At 42.5% G+C, this 14212-nt stretch overlaps 1 protein-coding gene across 2 annotated transcripts in view; it reads left to right on the forward strand.

The window, feature by feature from the left end:
- The window catches only part of PIK3AP1 (phosphoinositide-3-kinase adaptor protein 1), a 112466-nt gene that overhangs the window by 20902 nt on the left and 77352 nt on the right, over nt 1-14212 (forward strand). The window lies entirely within an intron of this gene.

A 14212-nucleotide genomic window follows, 5' to 3' on the forward strand; every position in this document is an offset into this window, starting at 1 on the left:
CTTTATGACAATCAGTAAGAGAATATGAGTGTTAAGGGTCACAGACTGAAACTAGCTGATTGAGCCACCTTAGGCAAGTCACTTGGCCACTCTGAATCTGTTCTCGTCCTTTTTAAAATGTTAGGAGAAGACAAATTGACATCTTAGACTTTAATAGCCATGAAATTCTATGATCCCAACTATGTGTGATTTTGTATATCTTGCATTTCACTGCTGGATCTCAATCTGATATTTTTGCAAATCCCATCAAGGTATAATATGTTTATTTCCACCATCAAAGTTATCCCTCAAAGAGAATTTTAAACAAAACCTTAGATCACATATTAATAATAGCTTTCTGTTTATGGACATTAGCTCAAGTTCAGTCTTTTTTTTTTTTATTTCAGCATATTTCAAGTTCAGTCTTAATGAGACTATAACATTATACAATTATCTGTGTGGGAACGAAGGAATGTATGTATATAACATTTTACATATACTGTTTATTATGGTCTGCATGAAGATTTATGCATGTGGTTCACCAGAAGATAATGGGGGCAGGGGAAGGGGAGGCAGATATGCATGAGAGAATGAGCCTGTTAATTTCTCTATTATTACAGGATGTTTTCACAGGTTTTCAATTTAGTTTCCACCAGCCATTCACATGACCGAGAGTGTGTCTGAGATGGCCCAGGAAATAGGGTGATTTAATGCTGTAAATGATTCTTGATCTGCCCATTGGAGAAATTATTAAAACCACAGTAGACCTGTCATATGGACTTCTTTCTGGGCAGAAAGTTTCCTATTTTAGCTGGTTTAGCAAGATTTAGACTTAAACAGAGGACAGCTGTTTTTCCAAGACCTGGAAAAATGAACACAATCAGTCATTGATAAAAATTACCTGTTTCATGGGGTAAAAAGACATTTGGAGGCCTTTTTATTTTCATTGTGTTTGTGTTTAAAAAAAATACTGGTCTCCACTGACAATGTTTTATGTGTGGTAGGTGCACAGTAAATGGTGGATGGATGGGTAAGTGGTTGGGTGGGTACATCCATGGGGTACTGTCCATTTTCCTTACTCTTGGGCCCATTTTGAATGGACCAGTTGGAGGAAAGCTGTCCCTCCCATGAGCATTCTGCTTAGGGGACTATGCCACTGGTGCCCTTTGTAGTGTCAGCCGTGTGGAGTAGGTTTGTCTTGGGTCACATAGTCAGAATGTTTCTAAACAGAAAAAAAAAAAAAAACTCTTCAAATTCATTCAAAGCAAGGCAGAGTCTACAGAGTTCATGTGTCTTTCTGTGTCCACACTTAAAAATTTACTAGATATGACAACCTGTCCCACAAAAGAATCAGGTATCCCATTCCAGAAGCTAGTTAATAATCAGAATTGTTAGCTCCTTGGGGTGGGTGTAGGTCTATTATAAGTAGCAGGGATTAAATTGTATCTGTCCTTCTGAAAAGAGATTATAAAAGTGAAGAAATCTGTAGAGTTTGGAGGAAACCTGTAGAGTTGACTTAGCCATTTTGGGAATTCCTTGGTGATTTTTCTTCTGGGTTTATACCTTCAGAATATATGCATCTTCCCCATCACCAGTACAAAGTTAGACCCATTCTAGGTTCTAATTTAAAATAATTCTGGTTGAGTGTGCACATTTTGTCTACCACGTTGCTAGTTTCACAAACAGACTGCTGGTTCTCTCTCTAACATCTGATAACACAGGAAATAGAGGGGGAGGCTGATGATGAAATGAAAATGCTCTACTTTTAACTTGGACTAAAATAAGTTTCTTTTTACATGTACAGCTGATGTTTGAGGCTGTAGCTATAGTTAAAGCTTGCAATAAGATAGGACATTCATCAAAACTAGCAGATAGAATAATATTAGCATTAGCTGTTGACTCGGGTTTTTTAGCATGTAAAATGTGGGAATACTTTTCTGTTGCAGGAAATGGCAGTTAGCATTCCAAATGGAGCCAAACTACTACTTGTTCCGAACCAGGGTTCCCTTTCATTTTCTAAAAATTGGCGAATATCATAGCTTCAAAGCCTTGGTTTGTTGCCAGAGGAGGTCTTAACTGTGATTGTATTTTTGTGTTAGAGATTTTTTAGGAAATATGTAATGTTGAAAAAATTGTAAGGTAATTTAGCAGCCTAAATGTTTCTTTTTATTTTGTAGTCACTTTGAATTCAGAATCCCCATAGGATATAGAAATCATTAAAAGTTGTTTTGTACAAATCCCTCCCATGGTTCAGGGTGTTCATGTGAATAAAACTTGCCCATACTCTGGAAACAATCTAGCTTTAGAATCTTTGATGGGAAACTGAGACATGGAGCCACTGAGTCAACAAGGTAGAAATATAGAATATTAACATTAGAAAAGGAAACTTTGGGAGGCCAGATGTGGTGGCTCATGCCTATAATCTCAGCACTTTGGGAGGCTGAGGTGGGAGGATTGCTTGAGGCCAGGAGTTTGAGACCAGCCTGGGCTACATAGCGAGATCCCCTCTCTACAAAAAATTTAAAAAGCTAGCTGGGCATGGTGGCACACACCTGTAGTCCTAGCTACCCGAGAGGATGAGGCAGGAGGATTGCTTGAGCCCAGGAATTTGAAATTATCATGAGCTGTGATCATGCCACTGCACTTCAGCTTGGGTGACACAGCAAGACCCTATCTAAAAAAAAAAGAAAAGAAAGAAAGAAAGAAAGAAAGAAAGAAAGAAAGAAAGAAAGAAAGAAAGAAAGAAAGAAAGAAAGAAAGAAAGAAAGAAAGAAAAAGAAAAGGAAACTTTGGGATCATCTGACCCAACTCCTTTAGTTTTGTAAAATGAACAAAATAGAACCCAGAGGGTTTAGAAGACTTGCCCAATGTTATACAGTTTGTGGCAGAGATGAGACTGTAAATATGTTCATATTCAACAAATCTTTATTGAGCTTTATGGAGTACCTGCCATGGGTCCAGTGCTGTGCAAAATCCTGGGAGACTTGATGAAAAAGGCAGATCAGCCCCTGCTCTCATGGAGCTTATGTGTCCTAGCAAGAGACCAACATTAAACAGCTAGTAGCCCTGTTAATTATTTAATGTCAGGAGTGTCCAGAGATATGAAGAAGTCAGGGAGCTCCTTTTGAATCAGAAAGGGGACCTGAGGTATCCTGAGGGCCTCTCTGATAGTTCCTGACAGCTGCAACCTCCAGCCCCCGTCCACAGGGATACCCATCTCCTGCCCCTTCCCGGAAAAAAATTGTCTTCTAGGAAACTTAGGAAGGGTGTGTGCACAGAAGGAGGTGAGTGGCTCATTGCTCACATCACTGTGTGAGCTCTGCATCCACCCCCACCCCCACCCTATCTGTGAACAAATTGTCTTCCATGGAACCTGTCCCTGGCACCAAAAAGGTTGGGGACCACTGCCTTACAGCATCCATTAAAGAAAGAATGAGTGTCCTGAGCATCCATTTTGGAAAAGAAAAGGCCCAGCTAGTAGTTATGGCAAGCGTTGTGTGCATGGCTATTTAATGGTAACCTCGAGCCCAGGGTAACTGTGGGTTTCAGGCTGGGCAGTCGTTTTCTCAGAGTAGTGGTAAGGACTTTCTAAAAGTTTAGAGTAGCTTTATTCAAGCACTCAATATTAAAATTAGCATTTTGCTTCTTAAGTTTGTAGACAGTAGTGATGCTGATGTGCATATATTAATATGTTTCCACAATTTGCATATTTCATGTTCTAGTTAATCTAGATGTGTGTTGGTTAAACTTTAATACAGATCAATATAAAATCCTGCACAGAGTCCAAGAAAATAATTGAACAGTTGTACCAGCACAAGATAAAGGGGTGTGTGTTGTAAGAGTAGTACTTATAAAGTCTGGTGGTTTTAGTTGAAGGCAAGCTAAACATGAGTCAACAGAGCAACGTCTCTTCCAAAAAAAGTACGTGCCACATGGAGGTTTATGAACTTAGAAGTACTGGCATCTGGGAAGAGGCTCTTTCTCTGCCATGAATTGGTCAGCTTACCTGGGGAAGTGTTCACCATTTCAGTGGGAGGCTGATGAGAGCACATGTAGATATCCATCTGCCCATCCATCCATCTGTCCGTCCATGCACACATCCGCTCGTTTTGTTTATTGTCCCTTTAATAGAATGGAAGCCTTAAGAGAGCAGGGCTGTGTTCACTGCTGTATCCCCAGGGCCTAGAGCAGGCACATGACAGGCCCTCAATAATTTATTAAACGACTGAATGGAATGAATGGGGGAATTTCAAATTCTGTCAGATGAGAAATGGTTGAAGGAAATGAACTTGTTGAGGAGAAAATAAGTTTTATTAGAGCCCTGAAAACTGTCGTCAGAGTTTTAAGGACCTGTCACATGGAGGCGTGAGGGGCAGGCTCATTTCTGTGTTTCCGCAGTGGACAGGGCAAGGGGCCGTGGGTGAAAGCTGCTACAGCACAGGTCTAGGAAGCCTCAGAATCTGAAGACAGCTGGCCCTGGGAAAAGGTCACTTAATGTGGATACACTTAAGCCTGGGTCACAGTTTCATAGTAAATACTGCAAAAATGTTTGATGGGTAGTTTTATTTTGAAAAAATAAAGCTAAATATTAAAAAATACATTTATCCTATCACGTTAACATAGAATCACTTATAATATTTCAGCTATATGCTGGTTCTGAAACTACATGAAGACTGAATCAACCGTTGCCAGGTTTGGTGCAGGAGAGGCTGAGTTCATATTTCTGATGTAATTTTATACTAGAACAATATAACATAGGTTCACATTTGACTTTTTATTAACAACTGTATTTAAATATAATTTACAACACAAGTGACTTTTACCATTTTCTCAAGGCCTCCTCTTAACCATTATTTATTACTATTATTGATTTTGAGTTTTAGACAGCTTCCCTATGAGTTTTCTCTGTCCGGTTGATAGCCTCTCCAGCTGACAGCAGCTTTACTTGTGATCCAAACAATTTTCCAATATCACTTTCATCAACTTTGTAAAATTCTTCATCTTTTACAAAAATCTAGAATTACCCTATAAAATTAAATAGCATTGCACCTGTAGTTTATTGTGGAGAAATCCTAAATCTGGCAGAGACTGAGAAACAAAAACATAGCTTGATGGGTGAGAGTATGCACCAAGATTAAACAAGCTGGGATGTTTAAGTAGAGATCAATTTTGTAAATGAGCATTTTTTATTAGTGGAACATTTTATTATTATACTTTTACGTTATAAAAAATTTAGCTTCCCGATGTTATTATAACTATGGGAACTTGCAATAGGAATACTCAGAAAATGGTAGGTGTTGGAAGCCACCAAAACTTCACTCCACCAAACAAAGAACTAAGGGAATGAATATCCAGGCACATCTGTAATCAACTCCATTTGGAAGATCATTTGGGAAATTATTCTATTGATGATGGAATCCTGAGTTAAAAAAAAAATCTCGACAGGCTAGAACACTGGCCCAAACCAACATAAAGCATTTAACTAAATAAAATGTTAAATTATTGCAATTAGATCCCAAGCCTCCCCCCCCAAAGAAAAACAAAACAAATGCAACTGTACAACTATAGCATTGCAAAGGGAAAGGTCTGACTTTCATAGTTCACATGAAGAAGAGCTAGAGTTATTAAGTGACCACATGCTCAATATGAATCAACAAGGTGGCATAACTGGTCTAAGATGCCATATGGAGTTGCCTTTCAGAACAATGTTCAGACAATAAGAAATGACATCCTTTTTTGTATTATACGCATATACCAGTTACCCATCTGAAGTAGCTGTTGGCAGGAGGTGGGGAGAGTAGGGAGTTAGATTGGAGGGTTGGGGGAGCCACAGACAAGCTATAGCTGTGTGAGGCCTGCTTAGAAAGGTGGATGTATTACTGTGTACTTGTTTGCTGATAAGGAGAGACTCCTAACCTGGGCAAAAGAGGAATTAACTAAACTATGGGAAGAACATTTGGTCCTCAGAGATACCTAGAGCCAAGGCCTTGAACTCCATGGAGTTACCGCTCCACCTCTAATTTCTGTGTCTCAGCATATTAGCATTATTCTCTCTGATGAGTCATCTTGAAGAACAAGAATTTTAGAGCTCCCAGGAACCCCTATACCTCACTATTCCAACTCCAGCCCTAAAGAGGAACTGATACTTGTTCTCTCTGGTCCAAAATGCCAAAATCTCAGGGTAGGGTCTAATTGGTTGAACTGGGGTTAGGCACCTAACTCTAGGCTGATTAATTGTGGCCAGAGGATTAGAGGACTATGACTGGTCTATTCTGGTAGCCTGGGGTGTGGGATTTCTAAAAACTAGACAGCTTCCATTCAAACCACTTGGTGAATGTAGAGGGATCAAGGATTTTCCCGAAGGAGGATTGATGTTCTTATCAAGCTATGCAAAAGCTGTCTGCCACACTGAACGAGCTGCAAACATGCCTGGGCTTGGGAAATAGAGGAGATGTTTAATCACAGAATTATAGACTTTCGGGGTAGGGTAGAACTGAAGCTCAGCATTGGCAAATGACTGGAGTCAAAAGCCCAGGCCTCCAGCACTGAACCCAGAGTTTCATCCACTCTACTTTGCTGTCTTCCTAAAGAAGAAAATACCAAGGAGAGACATGATAATTACCTTCAAACATTTGAGGGACTATTGTGTGGAAATACAAACAGTGTTGTTTGATGATGCTCCAAAGGGCAGAGTAGGATTCGTGGACCGTGCTAGCTGAGAACAGAATTCCCCCAGATTTAAGGGAGAACGTCAGCAGCAGCAAGCGCTGACCAGTGGGGCAGGTTGCCTCAGGAAGTGGCCGCCAGAGGCCCTGTCACTGGAAGCCTTCAGGCCAAAGTTGGTAAACGTCTGCCAAAGATGCTGAAGAGGGAATCCTTAAAATCCTTGCCAGCCAGAGACACTGTAAATTAACCTGGATCATGTTGCTTTTCACTCTTTTATTTCAGCCTTTCTGTAATGTTAATAACAGCAGCAGCAGTTATGACCAGTCGTAGAATGTTTACAGCACTTAATGCTGTGCCAATATAATGGTTATCTCATTTAAAATTGTTATCTCATTTGCAGATGAGGCACAGATGCAGTTAAGTCCCAAGGGCATGTGGGGACACAGCTTTGCTCCCGAGACCCTTGTCTTAACCACTAAGCTCAGTGGCTTCTCAAAAACTTATAGTTTCTTCCCTCATTTTTACAGTGTCTGTATCAGGTACTCTTAAAAGTGTGGTCCTCAGGATACCATCAGAACCACATATTTTTGAGTTTGATGGAGAACCACCTTTTTTGAATCCCACAATTTTGTAAATGTTCATGATCTTGGGCCCTATCAGCTGCCTAATGAGCCAGAATGTGTGTGTGGAATGGACTGAGCATACCTATTTTTTACCCAGGACCCTGGGTGATTCTGCTGGGTGGTACAGTTTGAGAACGAATATGCGGCCTCGGGGCCACATGTCGCCTCCTGGATCCTTGAGTGCGACCTTTTGACTGAATCCACATTTTACGGAGCAAATCCTTTAAATAAAGGGATTTGTTCTGGGAAGTGTGGATTTGGTCAAGGGGCCGCACTGGGGATCTGGAGGGCCACGTGGCCTTGAGGCCGCAGGTTCCCCACCCGCTTGCAAGGGAAGGCTGGAGGGGAGATCCTGAAAAGCCTCAGGTCCATCTAAGCAGCTTGGACGTTACTCTGAAGGCCATGGGGAGACATCGAAGGACTGAAAGTTGGGGGTCTGACGTGATCAGAACTGGTTTTCAGCAAGTTAGTCTGGTGGCCGTTTGGGGGCTGGGCTGGAGGCTGGGCGCTGGGCCGGGACTGTTGCATTCTCTCAGGGGAGAGGTGACGTGGGCCTGAGCCGAGCAGAGGCAGTGGGAATGGAGAAGAAGGAACACTTTCCAGGTGGAACCAGCAGGACTAGGTACGCGGTTGTGGGGGAGGGCGGAAGCAGCCTAGTGAGCGAGTTCTGTACATAAGAGCGAAAGTTTCCGGCTATGGGACTGACATGCGTATGGAATTCGGAAAGTAAGAAAGGACTTTCTACAGCGTGGACAGTTGAAACCTTCAGGGAGGAGATGGCACTGAAACAGAGGATTGGATTTTAAGAGGCACTGGTGAGAATGAGAGGGAAAGACATCCCAGATGAGGGAACTCCATGGGCAAGGCAGAGGGGTAGGAAAGCACAGAATGTGTTTGCGTTTGGGCTGAGGAGTGGTCTGGGGGAAAATGACTAGAGAGCTCCTATTGAGTCAGTGAAAGAAGGTCCTTCCACATCAAGGTGAGGAGGTGGGGGAGCTCCAAGATGGCGGACCAGAGACACCAACAGCCAGAGAGTCTCAGTAAGAAGAAGTTTTAGATGAAAGAGAAAAAACAGACAAACATAGAGCAGATGAAGGTCTGAAGGAAGGGCACCGGAACCTTCTGGAGACTCCATGGGAAGAGGCTGAGGAAACAGAACTGGAAGGAGAAAGGTATTGGTGGTGATTAACCCCTTAGAGGCTCAGAGAACACCGAGAAGGATAGGTGGAGCATTAGTTTCTCCCTCCAACATCAAGATGAGGAGGCTTGCCCATCTTATCCCAGAGGGCTTTTTGTTAACAGGGGCAGCAATATAATCACAGTGGCATTTGGAGAATTTATTGAAACAGCTCCACTAAAGGGCTGAGTTCTTGAGGCAGCCTTTCTCCCAACATCAGTTGGATGTAGAGCTAAACATGCATAGATCCTACTTAAATGAGAAATGGTTGAGGTAATGCATTTGTTAATTAGCTAGATTTAGCCACTCCACAATGTATACATATTTCAAAACATTATGTTGTACATGATGTATACAATTTTTATTTGTCAATTAAAATTAATTAATTTAAGAAAGAAATGACACCTGTATTATGCACAGATTTTCCAATGAAATATTATAGTACATTTCCATGGGCTCTTGAGTACTTTGGTGAGATAGCATCGAGTGCTAAGTTCCTCTGACATCTTATCCTGGCCCTTTGATTCTTATCACCAGCCCCCTTTACTATCAGTATTTATGAACTGTAGAGAGCTCGCTGTGTGTTTGCAGAGGCCTCATCTCCAACGTAGGTGGGGAAGACCCTGGTGTGCAGCTTGCCGATTGAATCAACAGTGGAAATGCCAAGTGTTTTGGGGGGTGGGTGGGTGAGTTGTTTGGCTCTAAATATGCAATAGCTTCCTGGAACATAAACATAGGGTCCAAGAGAAAAGAGTGTGCTTGTTCTGCAAAGACAATTTCAAGACAAATTCCCTGTCTCTTACCCTCTCCTGCCTTCCCATCAGATTTGCTCCAAACCAGCTCTGTGAACGTCACCCTTATTGGCCTCCCAACCATTGCCTACCCAGCTGCTTCTCCAGGCTCTGGCCTCATGGTAAAGCAGGGACAGGGATGAGAGCAGGGGCCTTGAGTAGACTCCAGTGCAGTTCAGGAGCAAAAAGGATGAGCAGTGGTGAGTCATGTAGACCAGGAATGCAAGGAAGGTTGGGTCTGGTTTTTACATGCTTCCCTGAGTTGCAGAGGGAGTTAGTGCACAAAGGCTTTAATGCAGGCATGGGGATGATGAGGCCTGAACGAGGTGTGGCAAGTGATGTGTGCACTAGATTTAGGAGGGAGTTTCAGTGGGAAAAGAGACAAAGAGAAAGCAAGATGATAAGATTTTGAGCGCGGGTGACTGGAGGAATGTTGTCATTGAAAGAAATGGTGGTCCACTGTGGCAGCCAGTTTTGGGGAGGGCTGGGGATCTTCTGGTGATGACGACACAACCAAAGTCACTGCAGAGTGGATATTTGGAAGTGTGGGATTGGCACTGAGGGGGTGGGCATGGACAGATGAATTTGCGACTTTTTTCACTATCTATCAGACACCTATAGCGGTCCAGGCTCTGTGCTTGGGATGCAAAATCAAAGAAGGCTCCAACTCTTCCTCGAAAGGAGAGATCAGTCAGAATCCCCTAATAGAGATAAAGAGATTAGTTTCCAAAGCCCAGAGGGAAGGAAAGAGGAGTGTTCAAGGCAGTGGCTTTCAAGTGCATGGCCTGGGCATGCCCACCTATGTCCATCATACCCGTTATAGGGCAGAGTGGGCCAATTTGGGATCCATATTGAACTTTTGTCTGTTTTTGCTACAAATGTGTATGAACCAAGTTGGTTTGGGTTTGCATTCTAGATGTCGTACGGAAGAAGTATGAACACGACCATGTACCAAGTCTCCTGCAATCCATGACAGTGCTCTCTCTGGCATTTAAGAGAGGGTGGTCAGGGCATAAAATAGTTCTGGCCACACAATGCTGGGTGCTGACTAGGGGCATAGTGTGAAAGCTACAGGTGCCTTTATGGATACTGTGAAATGCCATTGTGTTCTTGAGGGGCTGGGGGAGAATCCACACAGTATTTTTGTATCCTTTACCACAAGCCCAAGTCCCTCTAATTTAAATTCTAGTACCTGTGGCTTCTTCTTTCTCTGGACTCCCGTGGAACTCAGTTGCAGGACACACCCCAGCTAGAGTGTGCAGGTTCCGCAGGAGCAGGGCTCATGTGGTGCCATTCCGTGGGATTCTCTGTTGGGCCCAGCACACAGCGTGAGCACTCAGAGATCTTAGCAGATGCTATTTAGTTGGCTGGCTGTTCGGTTGAAGTCTTGGAGCACAGATATTATAGTTACTTTTCAGCTGAAGCAGCTTTAAAACAAAATGATTAAATTACTGTCTCGTTAGGGTCACAGTCATTATCTGTCACAAATGTGCATTGACTGCCTACATCCTGAATTGTCGAGAGAAAAATTGCTTTCAGAGTGCTCATGATCTAAATAAAGAATCAAATCCTGTTTCATATTTGCTTCAGGTGATCCTCCTGCCCTCCCATGAATATATATTTATTAAACACCCACTCAGTGAATTCCGTGAGGACTTGCTGCTGTATCAGGTACGGCAGAGGGATTGCAGATTCTGTAGCAAACACAGGCCCTGCTGTCAAGAATCCTCAGGAGCTGAGCTGGCATGTGGGCATTTGTCTGCTAGTGGCCAGTTTCTGTGTCTGGGACTCAGTACTTGACAGGGATGGGCACATATGCCATTCTTGTAGGTACCCCTGTGCGCTGCCCTGTGCTGTAGGGTCTAACTCTCTAGTTCCCTGCGGCTGCACTGAATCAGGTCATGCGCACAGAAAAGGAAGTAAGAGGGCTCTGGCTGTGAAGGAATCCAGTTAGCCAAGGTAGCAACTCTAAGATTCAGACCAGGGCCAGCCAGGGCTCTAGTAGCCAGCTGTGAATTCTGGAGCAAGGATCTCCGAGCTCGACTTCAATCATCTGTACAATGTGGCGAAGATGCCCACCTCCCAGGGCTACGGGAAGTTGGAGACACAGCTCCCTGTGCCCTCCCCTTCACCTCCTGCGCCCAGGCTCGTACCTGCTGTTTCATCAGCATCACAGTGCTGGGGTTGTTCCATCTTTTCTATCCTCACGGCTACTGCTTTGGTTTTAGTTCCTGATCATTTCTTGTCACAGAAACATTATTTTCATCTTATGGTAATCTTTTAATTTTTTCAGTTTTAGAAATGTTTTAAAAAACTTTAAAGGTGGCCGGGCGTGGTGGCTCATGCCTATAATCCTAGTAGTCTGGGAGGCCAAGCCGGGCGGATCGCTTGAGCTCAGGAGTTCAAGACCAGCCTGAGCAAAAGCAAGACACCATCTCTACTAAAAAAATAGAAATAAATTAGCTGGGCATGGTGGTACGTGCCTGTAGTCCCAGCTACTGGGAGGCTGAGGCAGGAGTCTTGCTTGAGCCCAGGAGTTTGAAGTTGCTGTGAGCTAGGCTGACACCACAGCACTCTAGCCCAGGCAACAGAGTGAGACTCTGTCTCCAAAAAAAAAAAAAAAAAAACGTTAAAGGTAATATGTGCTTGTTATAAAAAATGTTTCTAATAATCAGAATTCTGTAGAGGAGAAAGTGAAAATATTCATCAACTTCCCCAAATCCTCATTCTCTTCCATAATAGCAACTATTAATACTATTTGCAGTTTGGTATATATCGTTCTTTTCCATCTTGATGGATTTATAAATCACACACAGGCATAGACATTTTTTCATTATAATATAAACATTGTGTACATGTTATTCTGCAACTTGATGTTTTAAAATTAGTTGATCCTTTTCTGTGAATTGAATGAATACATAATATGGAGAATTTTTAAAAGTAGATAATTTTATGCATTTTGTTTTGCAGCTTGCTTTTATCTTAGCCCATGGACAACTGTCTTCTATTAATAATTGGTCTTCCTGTTTCTATCTCATACCTCTCCAGCTCATCCTCTACCAATCTGCTGGAATGATTTTCCTAAAACCCAAATGGGGAACCATTGACTATAGGATACAGTCAAGACTCCTTAATATGATTATGCAAAGCTCTCTACCATCCAGCCCCTGCTGACTTCTGAAATTTTATTAGATTTTTATTTTTTTTTGGTAGCAGCAGAAACTTTTTGTGCCCTGAACAAAACCTACATACTACCCCAATGCACATTAAACAGGGAAACATGGATCTCCTGTAGTGGACTTATACATATTTGGGGGACTCTGAACCCCAGCCTGCTCAGGCTTTAGCTTTTTCCTCCCCTGTCCCCAGTCCCATTCTCTGTCCTTCTCCATGGCCTATCTTAGGGCATGTTGGTCCATCCTGACATCAGCCTCAGAAACTCAAAGATGCATATAAGCTTTCTCAATTTCTCTCTATTCATTACAGTCCTACAACCCAATGATTTTTTTTTTTAAGTATTGGAAGCTTCTGTTAACTTTCTTTCTGGGAGGAAATGACTTTCATAAGTTTATTAACTTTTTGGTGAGGTATCCTGAAGGATTCCTTTCAGATTCTAATGTGTCCTTTCTAAGACAGGGAGATTTAGAGATCCAGTGTTGGAGAGCTCACACTTGTTGCTTTTCTGTCCTTTTTCCTTGAACACACTAGGCATTCTATTGTTGTCCTTTTTTATTTGCATTGGAGTTATTATTATATTTAAATCTTCATGACCCCAAAGGCTGAGGTCCTTGAGAATTGAAGCCAGAAGACTGAGTAGAGGACAGGTGCCCATGAGCTAAGATGGAAAGCAAGCTGCAGGACAAAATGTGTCCAATGGGATCCTGCCAGGATCTAGCTCAGTGCCTGGCACATAGTAAATGCTCAATAAACTTTTCAGTCCTGGAATGTGTCTCAGGTATGACAATTCCCTCTGCCATGGGGGCAGGAGGATACACAGTTCTTTCTACTGCGGGAGGTATGAGGCCAGTCATTTGCTGGCAGCCCAGCTATGGAGATGGCACCAAGGGGTGTGGGCAGATGAAGATGGTCAGTATCCTTTCTTGCCGAACCACAACCTGGCTGCCTCTGCTTTTCCAAGCTGCACAGACCCAAACAATGAAGCCCCAGGATGGGGCAGATTTTGGGGTGCTCTCTCTTTGCTCAGTTCACACTGGTGATAGGTTCATGCATCTTGAACTTAATGAATGGTCACTGAACTGACTATCCCCTAAAATGACCACACTGGGATTATTTTAGAATTGACATCAGTTGTCTAAGAAACTCTGAAAAAAAAATCAAGACATAAATAACTCACAAGCTGAATTTTGTGGCTTTTGTGGATATATTTATTTATATTTTTCAATAGCAGTAAGTCTACAGCCCTAAGGTACCCCAAACGACATTCTTTGCTTCCTTTGACCACAAAAACCACACATCTGCATCATTGCCAGGAGGCTGTGTTGGAGAGATTGTGATCTTCCTACTGATCTTTAAAAAAAGCAAAAAACACACAAACCCCAAGAATTTCAGTAGCGGTTAGGCTCTCCAACTCTTACAAAAGGATTTTAACCTTATCCTCAGCTTGTCTTGTTAATTGGTAATATGGAGTATCTATCAGAGAGTGTCACCTCAAATGCTCTGATCTCTGATTTCTGTTATCATATTTGGATTTTCCATAGTTTTATGCTTTCTTGGCACATTTTTTTTTCAATATGGAATGTGTTTGGTTAGCTCTTATCTTTTCCAGCAATTTGGAAGGTATCCATTCTGTATTAAATTCTGCCTATTGTGCCTCAAAGTTTTCTTTTCTTTTTTTTTTTTTTTGAGACAGAGTCTCGCTTTGTTGTCCAGGCTAGAGTGAGTGCCGTGGCGTCAGCCTAGCTCACAGCAACCTCAAACTCCTGGGCTCAAGCGATCCTCCTGCCTCAGCCTCCCGA

The sequence above is a fragment of the Microcebus murinus genome, chromosome 14 (assembly GCF_040939455.1).
Source record: "Microcebus murinus isolate Inina chromosome 14, M.murinus_Inina_mat1.0, whole genome shotgun sequence".
NCBI classification, from domain to species: Eukaryota; Metazoa; Chordata; class Mammalia; order Primates; family Cheirogaleidae; genus Microcebus; species Microcebus murinus.